The sequence below is a fragment of the Macrotis lagotis genome, chromosome 3 (assembly GCF_037893015.1).
Source record: "Macrotis lagotis isolate mMagLag1 chromosome 3, bilby.v1.9.chrom.fasta, whole genome shotgun sequence".
In the NCBI taxonomy this organism is placed as follows: domain Eukaryota; kingdom Metazoa; phylum Chordata; class Mammalia; order Peramelemorphia; family Peramelidae; genus Macrotis; species Macrotis lagotis.
Window position 1 is genome coordinate 161683138 of NC_133660.1, and position 12506 is coordinate 161695643.

The 12506-nt window shown below is 38.0% G+C and overlaps 1 long non-coding RNA gene across 3 annotated transcripts in view; it reads right to left on the reverse strand.

Moving 5' to 3' along the window:
• LOC141517913 (uncharacterized) overlaps window positions 1–12506 on the reverse strand; it is a 51376-nt gene that overhangs the window by 21338 nt on the left and 17532 nt on the right. Inside the window, exon 3 of one of the 3 annotated variants that reach the window (XR_012477025.1) lies at window positions 9580–10910. The exons of the other annotated variants lie outside the window; for them this stretch is intronic. This is a non-coding gene — a long non-coding RNA (uncharacterized LOC141517913). Of the gene's footprint in view, window positions 1–9579; window positions 10911–12506 lie in introns of those variants that run through there. 3 annotated transcript variants of the gene reach the window in all.

The following is a 12506-nucleotide window of genomic DNA, read 5'->3' on the forward strand; positions in this document are numbered from 1 at the left end:
ACAGTTTGGCTAAACTGCAGAAAGTGGGAGGGGGAGCAATGTACAATGAGACCAAAAAAGATAAATTTAAGTAAACTTGTAGAGGGTCTTAAAAACTAAACAAAGAACTTTTCATTTTATATTTGATCCTAGCAGCAATAAGAGAATTTCTGGCATTTATTATGTAGGGGAATGGCAAAGTTAGATCCTCAACCGGAAAATCAGATGACAAGGAAATTTCCTGTACTAATATGGATCTGCAACTCTTCTGGAATCTATCATCTTGCCTTGAAAGGGCTCTAAGAGGTAAAAAAAATTGGCTGAGAACAGAGGTGATAGATAGGACTTGAATATAACTTGTGCTGACCATGGTGCTGGCTCTATCAACTATGCTACACTGTTTTACATCATTGTTAATAAAGTCTGCAAAATTCTTCTATTTAATGCCCTTCCTGTTATCAAACCCTTTTTTTTCAAATCAGAGACAGTACTGAAAGGAGTAAAAGGTTGAGAGAAGAACCAGTCTTTACCCTCATGGAGTCTGAAGTATACTGAAGATTATAACACATTCATGGTCAATTATAATCAGAATAATTCATGATAAGTGAATTTAAGGCACAGTCTTCTGGGAGATCTAAGAGGGGGAAAAAGCTATTCCCAACTTATTTTTTGATGGTAAGGAATCAGGAAAGGCTCCCTGGAGGAGATGGTATTTGAACAGGGATTTAAAGAATGAACAAGAATCTAGGGAATAGGGACAGTGTTGGTAGGGGATATTCCTGGGACAGGAAATAGTAGGAGCAAAGGCAGTTCACTGACAACTTCTACCCTCAAATTAATGAGGTGAAAAGAAGCCAGGGAAGGGAAGGAATTGGTCACATGTTTAGTTTCTGTTCAAAATTAATCCAATTCAGAAAAAGGGTGATTTAAGAGCTGTCCAGATTAGTCTGTTCTGACATAGGCAGTTCAAATCCCTGAGAAAAAATATAAAATGCTCTTGTTGTTACTTGTGCATATCTGCCAGAAGTAATTTGTTCACTGTTTAAATTGTATTCATGATTGAAAGATTTCTCAGTGTTTAAAAGAAGCCAGGTCATAGAACGGTAACTTAACAATTTCCCTAAGAGGAGAGCAACTCTTCAGCCTACATTATTCAGGGCAGTACACCTCCTTGCACAACCAGTAGATTCATTAAAGAATGATGAGGCTTATCTTTCTGTGAATGCACAGTAGGCTCACATTCAGATACAGTTTAAAAGGTCTCCAAGAATTTTCATGGGAGAAATTCCTAGTGGGGAGATCAGTTGCTCTCAAACATTCTGTAAACTGTGCTTAGAAAAACACATAAACCCCCAGGGCTGGGACTCTGAGGAGATGATATATGTTGATTCCGTGTAAGAAGGAAATTAAGCCAACAGCTTCCTGGGTTGTAGAGTTTCCCTATGCTATAAATGGTTGGGTATCTAGGATGGAAAATTGGAGTCAGCAACCTTCAACATTTTGCACTTGACAGAATAAATATATGGAGCATGGCATAGTTAACTTATCTAACATCTATTGAGGGGTAAAATTGGGAAGCTATACACATACAGCATCAAACACTGAGCCTGAAACAAATTAAAATGCAACTGGAAAATACATAACAAAATAAAATGCAATCAAACAGATAATGCTAATTTGAGCTTTTCCAACTCAATGTACAGTTGCAGAGATTCTTAAATACAGTATAGTGGCCTTATTTCTATTTGAGCATGATACTACTATCTACACTAAGAAAGTAGATGCCTCCTGTTAAGTGGCTCAATGGATAGAGATTGGTCCTAGGTCAGGAAGACCTTGACTTCAAATCTAGTCTCAAGGTACTTGCTGTGTGGCCATGGGTGTATCACTTAATTACTATCTGCCTCAGTTTCTTCATTTGTAAAATAAAGGTAATAATCACATCTACCTAACAGGGTTGTGCGTGTCAAAAGAGATAATATTTGTAAAGGATTTAGCACAGTGCCTGGGACATAGTAGTCCCTCAGTAAATAATTGTTTTCTTCTTAAATTCTGTGATACAATTGATTAATCAACAGCATTTACTAAGGGACTACTATGTGTTGGTCACTGTGCTTTACAATGGGGATTCAAGTACCAAGAATTGAACCATTCTCACAGTGAAAAAGACACTGAATTTGGAGGGCAGAACTCAGAGTCATGGTACTTGAGTTATCCAGTCATTGTTGGGAATTACTTTCCTCATGAAGCTAAGAGAGGTAGAGTGGATGACTTCTAAATTTCCTGTCACCTATGCTCCTATTGGACAGAATCACCACATGCAACAACATCAAGAAGATTAAAAATCAGAGGGATCCTAATGTGGGAACTAGAGTTCCCACCAGCCCTATTATGAAGGGTAGGCTTTGGATTAAGAAATGGAGGCATAAGGAGAAATGCTCCCTTAGAGATATAGGAAGGAAAATTAACATTTTCCTTTTTAATCATCAAAAGTTCTAGTAGTAAGTCACCCTGGAGAGCTAATTACAATGTGGCAGGTTATATTTTGGGTCCTCTCAAGCAAAAAATTAACAAAAGGTCTCTGGCTTTTGTTAACTGCAAAATCAACACCTCCAACTTCCCTTATGGTACTACTTTGAAGCAGCTGTTTTTAACTTGAATCCTGTTTGCTTTTCCTTTTAAATTTTTTATCTTCATTAAACATAATTTTTCAAAGTTTTTTGATGTGTTTTGTTTTACATTACAAATATTTAAAGATAACTCCCACCTTGATGAGAGGTCTTTTGTAACAAGTTAAATAGTTAAATAAAACTAATAATACAATGATCTCATCTGAAAATATCTAATGTTTGAAAATTGTGGCTTATGAATGTGAAAGTGGGCCACTGTGTTCTAAGAACTGGGCTAAGAAAAGTTTTTGAAAGACATGGGAAGACATAAATGAACTGATGCAGAGCAAAATTGGAAGAACTTATACTTTTGAGGACTTTCATAAAGTGTTTGCTTTTCCTAAGCACTCCCATGACAAACTAATGACATACTATCAGCAATCTTCAATAAGACAAGTTAAGTCATCTGTAGCTGTATATTTGTCCAACTCCTAGGGGGTTTGGTTCAAACTTGTTCTGGGCACTATGTATAGTAATCCACTTCCATAAAATTAGATTTTGGGGCTGTCTGTGGCTGTCTGATTCATATTAAGCATGTAATAAACTAAAACTTCAGCTTTTTTTTTTTCAGGTTAACTGCTTTTTAATCACATTTCTGTGCCTTTTGTACATTTGATTTTTTTCAATCTCATTTCAAAATAGTCTTTATATTTATTCCAATTAAATTTCATCTTAGAAGATGTAGCCCACTGTTCCAGGTTGTTAAGACTTCTGGGGAGACCTGATTCTGTCACTGAATGAATAAAATTTTCTCTTCCAGTTCTATGGCCTCCATAAATTTGAAAAATCTGTGTCTGTTTTGGCAGCCCTATCACATCTGTCTCATAATTAGTAATTTGTAGCATTTCAGAGGTCACTGATCACAATTGGTCTTTTTAGGTCTGAATCCCTCCTCTTGTGGAAACTTTTATAGGGTACTGACTATGAATCTAGCTATTAAATAACAAGTATAATAGAGAATGATCTTTGATTTCAATTTCCCTTTTCAAATATTTCTTAAGCATCTACCATGTTCAAGGCATCATGCAAGACATGGAGGATAGCAGGTATGAGAATGTGTGTAGGTTAAGAAGGGAATAAATATGACACAAATCAATACAATTGATAAAGAACAAAGGAGAGCACTCTGAACAATGTGTGATAAGAGAGGAGAGGGAGAGAGAGAGAGAGAGAAATCCCTTTCAGCCCAAGAGATCAAGAAAGGTTTCATGGAAGAGGTGTAACCTGAAAGAACTTGGAAGGAAGAGAATTTCAACAGGCAGAGATATGGAGAGAATTAGACTAGGAGGTATGGTATTGCTGGGGCAAAGGGTATATGTAGTTTAATAACTTTGGACATTATTCCTGATAGTTCTCCAAAATGGTTGGATCTGTTCACAAACTTTGTTGTATATTTAAAAGGAACAGCCAGATATTTATACTAGATTTACAGTTTCATGTGCAATCATCTTTGCTATTATTATTATACTGTCATAAAGTTTGTTTTATTTCATATATTAAAAATAAATTTAAAAATACACAAATGCTTGGAGAGAAAGGCAGCACATGATCAAGAAACAGTTCACAGTTCGGTTGGTTGGAATGTCCAGTATGTGAAAATAAAGTAGATTTAAATAAGGCTTGAAAAGAGAACTGAAGCCAAATTGTGGAGGGTCACAAATACCAAGTGTTTGTATTTTTTTTTCTTGAGGTCATGGAGCATCACAGAGCACTTTTGATCAGGAAAATAACATGGTCAGACCTGTGCCTTAAGAAAGTAATTTTGGACAAATGTAGAAATGTTCTACATGATTACACATGTATAACATATATCAGATTACTTACTATTCAGAGTGTGGGGAGGGGAAGGAGGAAGGAATAGAATTTGGAACTCAAAACTTAAAAAAATTGTTTTACATGTAACTAAGGAAAAAATACAATATTATTTAAATAAAGTTATTTTGATAGCTATTTTGGGGAAAGGAGAGCCTGGAAGCAGGAAGAGCAGCTTTTTGCAATAATTCAGTTTATAAAGTGATGAGGCAGCTAAGTGGCACAGTGATAAAGCATTGGCCTTGGGGTCCAGAAGATCTGAGTTCAAATCTGTATCAGATACTTAATACTTATTCTAGATTCCATAATCTTTGGGGTTATGCCCTAGGCATAATTATTAGCAGAGTCCTCCTTGCCAGAGATCAGTTGCTCAAGATGAAATAGCTGTTTATAGATGCTTATCTATAAATATATAAATATGGCATATAAAGTGCCATACTCTACTAAAAAATGAGGTGATGAGGACCCGAACTCTCTTTGTTAGCATTATCGAGGAAAAAATAGGACTCAGTAACTGATTGATTGGAAGGAGGGGATGAGAGAGAGAGAGAGGAGTCAAAGGAAGTTTCAAGCTTGGGTAACTCCAAAGATGGTGATGGCAACCACAGATATAGGGAAAGATAAGAGGGGCAAATTTTCAGTTTGGTTTTGGATATGTTAAACTGGGGAAGAGACAGAAAGTTCATGTGAAGATTTTCTGTAGGTAATTAGAAATATGGGGTCTGGAACTCAGAAGAGAGTCTGTGTTGAGAGACAAACCTCTTGGAGGGGTCAATGGAAAGCCTCAGGAATGGATGGACTCACCAACGAGGTGTAGGGAAAACAAGGAGAGGATAAGGGGCAAGGGTGCACTTGGTTTGCTTGACAATCACCTTAGACCTACAAAAAAGGTTTTTCATGTGTCCTTTGCTTCTTAAAAAACAATGACTAATATCTAAAAAGGAGTAAACATTCTCAAATCATAAAGACTTTCCAAGATTCTTAATAAGCAGCAAGTTCTAATTCAGATATAAACACATAAAGCAATTATTAAACACTTACTATTGGCCAGGCTCCGTGCTATCTTAGCTGCCTATCTTTTCCCAGTTTCACACAATAGAATGTATTCCATTCAAAAGGTAGGCACTTGCATCTCACCCAATAGATGTCTCTCTAGCTACCTCATTGTCACAAACAGATACAGCCAAACTACCCCATCTTTGGGTGGCATCAATTCTACTAATTCTTCATTAGTCCCCAGAGATACACTCATGGGGGGGCGGGAAGCTCTACTTCCTGTATAATAATATGATATTTTTAAAAATATACTTTATAACTTGGTTCCACATTTCCAGGAGGAATGAAATCCAACACCTTTGGATGGTAAAAGGTGAAATACTTTTAATGTGATGGCAGTATTTGTTCTGGGAAAGAAGCACGTAGGTAGATTGAATAGCTTAAACAGAGGATAACATTTTGAGTTGTCAGAGTTAATGGGAATAAAAATGAATAACTGACTAGCTCTCAAAAATGTCAACAATCCCTCTAGTAAGTGGAGAAGATACTAAATTTTTCTTTTGCCAAGCCTAGCAGAGAATATTTAGTCTATAAGGGAATCATATACAGGGCTTATTTTTTGCACATTGCTAAAATTGTTTCCCAGAAAGAAATTATATTATTTCCTATAGATTTTCCTGGGTATCTGGAGGCAGAAGCAAGCCCTCTGCTTGGCAGAAGGGGTGCACTCATTGTCACCAAGAGGCAGAGTAAATATAGTCCATGAAGGTGAGGTAAAATGAAAAGGTACTGAAACAGCTGCCTTGATGTGAAGAGGATTGTTATTTCACAAAAGAGGGGACAAAACAAAATGTGCCAAAGGTTCTTCTAGGTGATACAGTGGACAGAGCACTGGACCAGGAGACATGAAGAGCTAAGTTCAAATCCAATACCAGACATTTGCCTGGGCAAGTCATTTAACCTAAGCCTCAGCTTGCTTAACTGTAAGATGGGAGTAATAAGAATAGAATATATGTTCAGATTGTTGAGAAGATGAAATGAAATGTTTATAAACCTCTTATAAACCTGGCTCAGAGAAATTTAATAAATGTGTGTTCCCTTCCTCCTCTCACCTGACTGGACCTCACAGCTGGCTGTGAGAACCAGAGGGGAAGAAGGGGGGGGGGCTCTTCTTTGAGACAATCCAGCCATCCTTACTGCTTTGGCCTAATTTTTGTTGTTGTTGTTTTCAATTATTTTTCAGTCATGTTTGACTCTGTGACTCCATTTGGCATTTTTTTTGAGATAGATACTAGAGCAATTTGCCATTTCCTTCTTTAGCTTATTTTACAGATGAGGAAACTGTTAATAGGGGAAAGTAACTTGCCCAGGTCTCACAACTAGAAAGTATCTGAAGTCACATTTGAACTCATGAAGATGAATGGTTGTGATTCCAGGTCCATTAAATCACCTATTGTGCCCTTATTTATGAAACCAGAAGCAAGTATAGAAGGCTTCTCTATATCCAACTATCTTTAAACTTCAAGTTGCCTGCTTGTTTGACATGCCTTCTTTTCTATTCTAATTTATTCAGACTTTCTGCTTTTAGAACACTTTTACCATTATCTCACTTGTCTGTCTAACCCTTTAAAAATAATGTACATTCCCTTTTACAGATGAATAAATTGAGGCATGTTAGATTAAGTGACCAAGGTCACACTGCTATCTATGCAAGTTGTAAGATTTGAACTCAATATGCCTCCAATGACACCACACTGCCTTCATGGAACAAAAATGTGGAACACTTTTCTGAATATTTAAAAAAAAATCCAACCACTCCCCCCCCCAAATCAACCTGAAAAGGCTACTTATCAAGACGATCTGGGTTCAGATTTCACCTCTGACATATATAGGATGTGTGTATAAGTTTTTAATAGAAGCACCTGTGAAGTGTGATGGATATATATAGTCATGGATCTGAGTTGGGAAGGTCTGAATTTGAATCCTGCCTCAAGTACAGTTACTAGGTTTGGGACCCTAGGGCTGTCTCCTTAATCTTTCTCGAACCCATCTGTAAGATGGGAATAATGATAGCACCACCTCAAAAAGCTATTGTGTAGACAAAATGATACAACATAGGCAAAGCCCTTTGCAAACTTTAATGTGCTATATAATCCTTAGAAATCCTATTGAATATTTCTGAATCCTCAGACCATGCTCTATAATTACAAACTACACACAGGTTGGGACAGCAAATAAAAGAAGCCAATAAGATGCCAACCAAAGAATCCCTTGCCTACAGGAATTTCAGGTTTTTCTTAATCCCTTCCTCCTAGAATCCTCTCAGAGCTCAGACTGAGAACACATGGGCGCCTCTTTGGATTCATCATGCAGCCAAAGCTGGGAAATGAATTCCTAGCTTTTATTCAGCCAGTTTAGCCTGAAACCTGGCTTGAACAAAAGGCAGAAATTTTAGCCAAGGAGGTAGGGGATTTTATTCTATTTAATTTGTCTAGTGTTTAACACTTGGAAGAAGGAGAGGTCTCTGTAAACAGTTTAAGGCTTATCTTCATGAGGATATGGGGACCTTTAAGAAAAAAAAAATCTTCCGGGCTTAAGTAGAAGCCCCTTTTAGGTTTGTCACCTTCTGGCAGACCCGGCTGAAGGCAGCCTGGCTGGTCTTCGCCCACTACTAGGGAATGATCTCGATCATTTTCTGGGTCAGAGCAGGTGACAGAAGCTCAAGGACTCCAGGGATATTCCCAAATCAGGTTCATCTGGCTTTATTCAACACTACATCTGGTCCTGGACAAAACTGTCTTTGTTGTGTTTGTCTTTTATGCTGCATTGATTAGGATTCTAGGCTGAGAGATGAAAGGAAGCTTAATCAAATCCTTTAGTCTGACCCCTTCATTTCACAGATGAGTAGGTGGAGGCCTGGAGAGGTAAAGCTATAACTGAGGGTCCAGAGGGGCAGCCGGAGGGTGAGTTAGTCCCTGGACAGTATGTCACCCAGACTTTGTCACTACAATGCTATTTTTTTTGTCCTCCTTATCTCCCAGTCCTCCACTGAAACTGATCCCTTCTGCATCTTACCCTATATCTCTATCCAAGGTGTCAATATACTTTGTGTTAATGATATAATAATAATTTTTTAAAAGGTTCCAATGTCCTTCCATTATAAGTTGGCTGAATTTTCCCTTGGTCACTAAGGAAATACTGTCCCTACCTCTGTTATTGCATGTATCTGTAACAGTGGTAGGACTTCCAGACTTCTGTAGAGTGAATCCCCTCTGGGTCCATGAGGTCAAAATTATTTTCCTAATAATGTTTTTGTTCAATTATGTCAATTTTGTGACTCTTTGTGACCCCCTTTGGAGTTTTCTTAGCAAAAATACTGGAATCAGTTTTCCATTTCCTTTTCTAGTTCATTTTACAACATGATGAAACTGAGGCAAATAGGGTTAAAAAACTCATCAAGGGTCACACAGTAAGTATCTGAGACCAGATTTTAATTGAAGTCTTCCTGGTCCCAGGCCTAGCCCTCTTTTCATTGTACCACTGTTCTATTTCATAATAGAACACTAAATTTTCTAATATGGTAAATATTGATAGATAAAATACATATAAACAAAAGTTCTTTGGAGAATCTTCAATAATTTTTAAGAGAATAAATTGCTCTGAGATCAAAAAGGTCTGAGAACTGCTGCTTTAGAGTATATAGACTTTTGGAGACTCTTAAGTCATATCCTGAAGAAAGGCAGTCATTTTTTTCTGTCCTATCCATCACATCAAGGCAGCTGGGAAAGTGGTGGATAGTGAGCTGGTTCTGGAGTCAGGAAGGTATGAGTTCAAATCCAGCCTCAGGTACTGATTAGGTGACCCTGGGTTAATCACTTAACCTCAGTTTCCTGAGTTGGAGATAATATCTTGAAGGGGTTGTGGTGAGAACCAAAGAGATAATATTTGTAAAAGGCCTTAGCATAAATGCTCATTCCTTTCCCTTATCTTATCTAATAAATACCACTGTGACAGGAAAAAATGCATAAGATTACCCTGAAAAAATAAGCAAAAAATTTTAGGGTAAAATAAAAATATTAGGTGGGGCAGCTAGGTGGCACAGTGGATAGAGTACCGGCCCTGGAGTCAGGAGTACCTGAGTTCAAATCTGGCCTCAGATACTTAATAATTACCTAGCCGTGTAGCCTTGGGCAAGCCACTTAACCCTATTGCCTTGCAAAAACCTAAAAACAAAATTATTAGGAATGCCACCAGCCCAAGGCTGCTTCTTCATAAACACTAAACAATCACGTCTTCAGAGGAGACACCTCCCCCACCAGTTTTTAGGGGCTGGGGCTCTGAGAGGTTGAATCAAATAAAGAACCAGTTGATTCCCAGGCTCCAACCTTCAGACCAGGCTGTTCTTTCATCTAGCTGCCACAAAAGACTTGATCTCAAATTCCAGCCTGTCAGAACCAAGTTTGCCGTCCTGCTCCCCATTTCTCTGCCAGTTTCATCTCCACATCTCGTCCAGGGCTCCATCTGGCAGATGGGGGAAAGGAGTTCCATTTCAACCTCAACTGTCTCCTTTCAAAAACATTCCCTCTAAAGCAGCAGGACTAGGTTTTTTTAGCAGAGGGGAGGGAGGAGAGAACAGGTTGCCTCCAAGAAATGATGACTAAGAAAACTACGCCAATTTTCATCTTTCACACAACTGGTTATCATGTCTGACTCCCTTGGGAAAGATTATACTTTGTTTCTTATGACTGTAATATACTCTCCATCTGCCCTGATGCCAAAATATCAATTATAGCTTTACAGGGGTGATGAAATGAACTAGCATTCTAAAACCACTGGGCCATGAGGTGATGAGAAGGTGGGATAAGGCAGCCTGAGGCATTGCCCAAATGTGAAAACAAATACTGGGCCAAATCAGCAAGGAAAGATACAGTAACTTTTTTTTAGGTTGTTTTTTTTTTTTTTTTGCAAGGCAGTAGGGTTAAGTGGCTTGCCCAAGGCCACACGGCTAGGTAATTATTAAGTGTCTGGGGCCGGATTTGAACTCAGGGACTCGTGACTCCAGGGCCAGTGCTCTATCCACTGCGCCACCTAGCTGCCCTGATACAGTAACTTTTTATTCTTCCAGATAATGGAAAGTAAGCATCTCGATTTTTTCAATTTAATATTTTATTTTTCTCCAATTACGTGTTAAAACAATTTTAACTTTTTTTATTCAAATTTTGAGTTTCAAATTCTCTTCCTCCTCCCATTGAGAAGGCAAGCAATTTGGGCTATACAGTCATGCAAAACACATTTCCATGTTAAGTTGAACATCTCAGTTTGGAATTCTTCTCTTTCTAAGGGGAAACTTATTCCTGATCAAAAGGAAAATGGTGGTCCTGAAGAGATGTCCCTGCAGAATCTCTAATTAGAGAGAGCTCTCAGTACCTTGATGTATCATCTGGGGCCCTTCAACTGTAACAGTAAGAAAAGGTCAAAAAATAAATGAATCACAATCCTCAAAAGCAAAATGAATGACACATGGTTGTTTCTGGTACCTTGCCAAGACAACCTCCTACTTCTGGGAAATAGGGAGGATTTTTGTTTCTCTGAATTTTATTCATTTTCTAGCTATGGTAGTGTAGGTGAGCTTATCAGTACCCGGGAGCTGAGATACTTTGAATTAGCCTCTGATACAAAAACTTGAGGAATCCTTGTTGTGGAAGGTATTGGCCCCAAAATGTTTGGAAACCCACAAAGAGGGAGCAAACATGGAAAACAGAGAAACTGACTTAGTAATCACAGTCTCTGAATTAAAATTCTGACTCTGTTCATCATTAAATGTGTGACTTCTGACAAATCACTAAAAATCTCTGGGTTTCAATTTCCTCATCTGTAAAATAAAGGGGTAGCCTGTGAGGCAAAGGACAGCTTAGTGGTGTTGTAGATAGAGCGCTGGGCCGATCTTGGGAGGTTAAGACCAAAGAGTCAAAAAGTGTCCAGGGATTGTGGATTTGTTCTCTTCTTCTTATCTTAATCTCCAATTTAGGACACTGGTGAAATAAAAACTAGACTTATGATAAGATATAGAGATGGAAGGGACCTTGGAAGCCAGCACTTTATGGATAAGGAAAATAAACCTCAGGAAGATGAAGTGAACTGGTTAGGACAAAACTATTAAGTTATCAGGGGTGGATTGAACCCAGGTCTTCGTACTCTTTGTCTTATTGTCTCTCATCTTTTGTGAGCCCATTGGGGGTTTTCTTGGCAGAGATACTGAAACTATTTGCCATTTCCTTCTCTAGCTCATTTTATAGATGAGGAAACTGAGGCAAAGAGGGATAAGTGACTTGCCCAGGGTCACACAGATATTAAAAAAGGATTTGAATTCAGGTTTTCCTAACTTGAAGCACATTACTCTATCTGTTGTGCTATCCAGATGCCCTAAAAATTATTGTTAGCATTTACATAATACAACATACTTGATTTTATTTTATCTTTATAATAACCCATTTTAAGGAAAATTAAACCTGGGGCAGAGAGGTTAAGTGTCTTGCCTGGGGTCACACAACTAACAAGTGCCCAAGGCTACATTTGAATTCAGATATTCCTGATTCCAAGTCTGGAGGCTCTGACACTGCACCAGTTTAGCTACTTTTGCATAGATATGTGTATGTGTATATATATATATATATATATATATATATATATATATATATATACACATACACACACACACACACACATTATACACACACATACACACCACACATACATACACATTAAATATATATGTATATCTTTATAACTGTGATTTCACCAGTGAACTCCTGATGAAGAAACTCCCTCCATAAGAGAAGACTGACAACTAGAACAGAGAGCTTCTAGGGCACCAAGGGGCCAAGGACTTTGCTTGTGTTTCATACAGCTAGTATGTACAAGAAACAGGATTTGAACCCAGATCTTTTTGACGTCAAGGCAACAGTCCTTTGTTTTCTACTGCCTCTCTATCTCTCAAACCACTACACAAATTTAAGTTACTCTTACTTCCATAAATATTTCCTAAGTGCT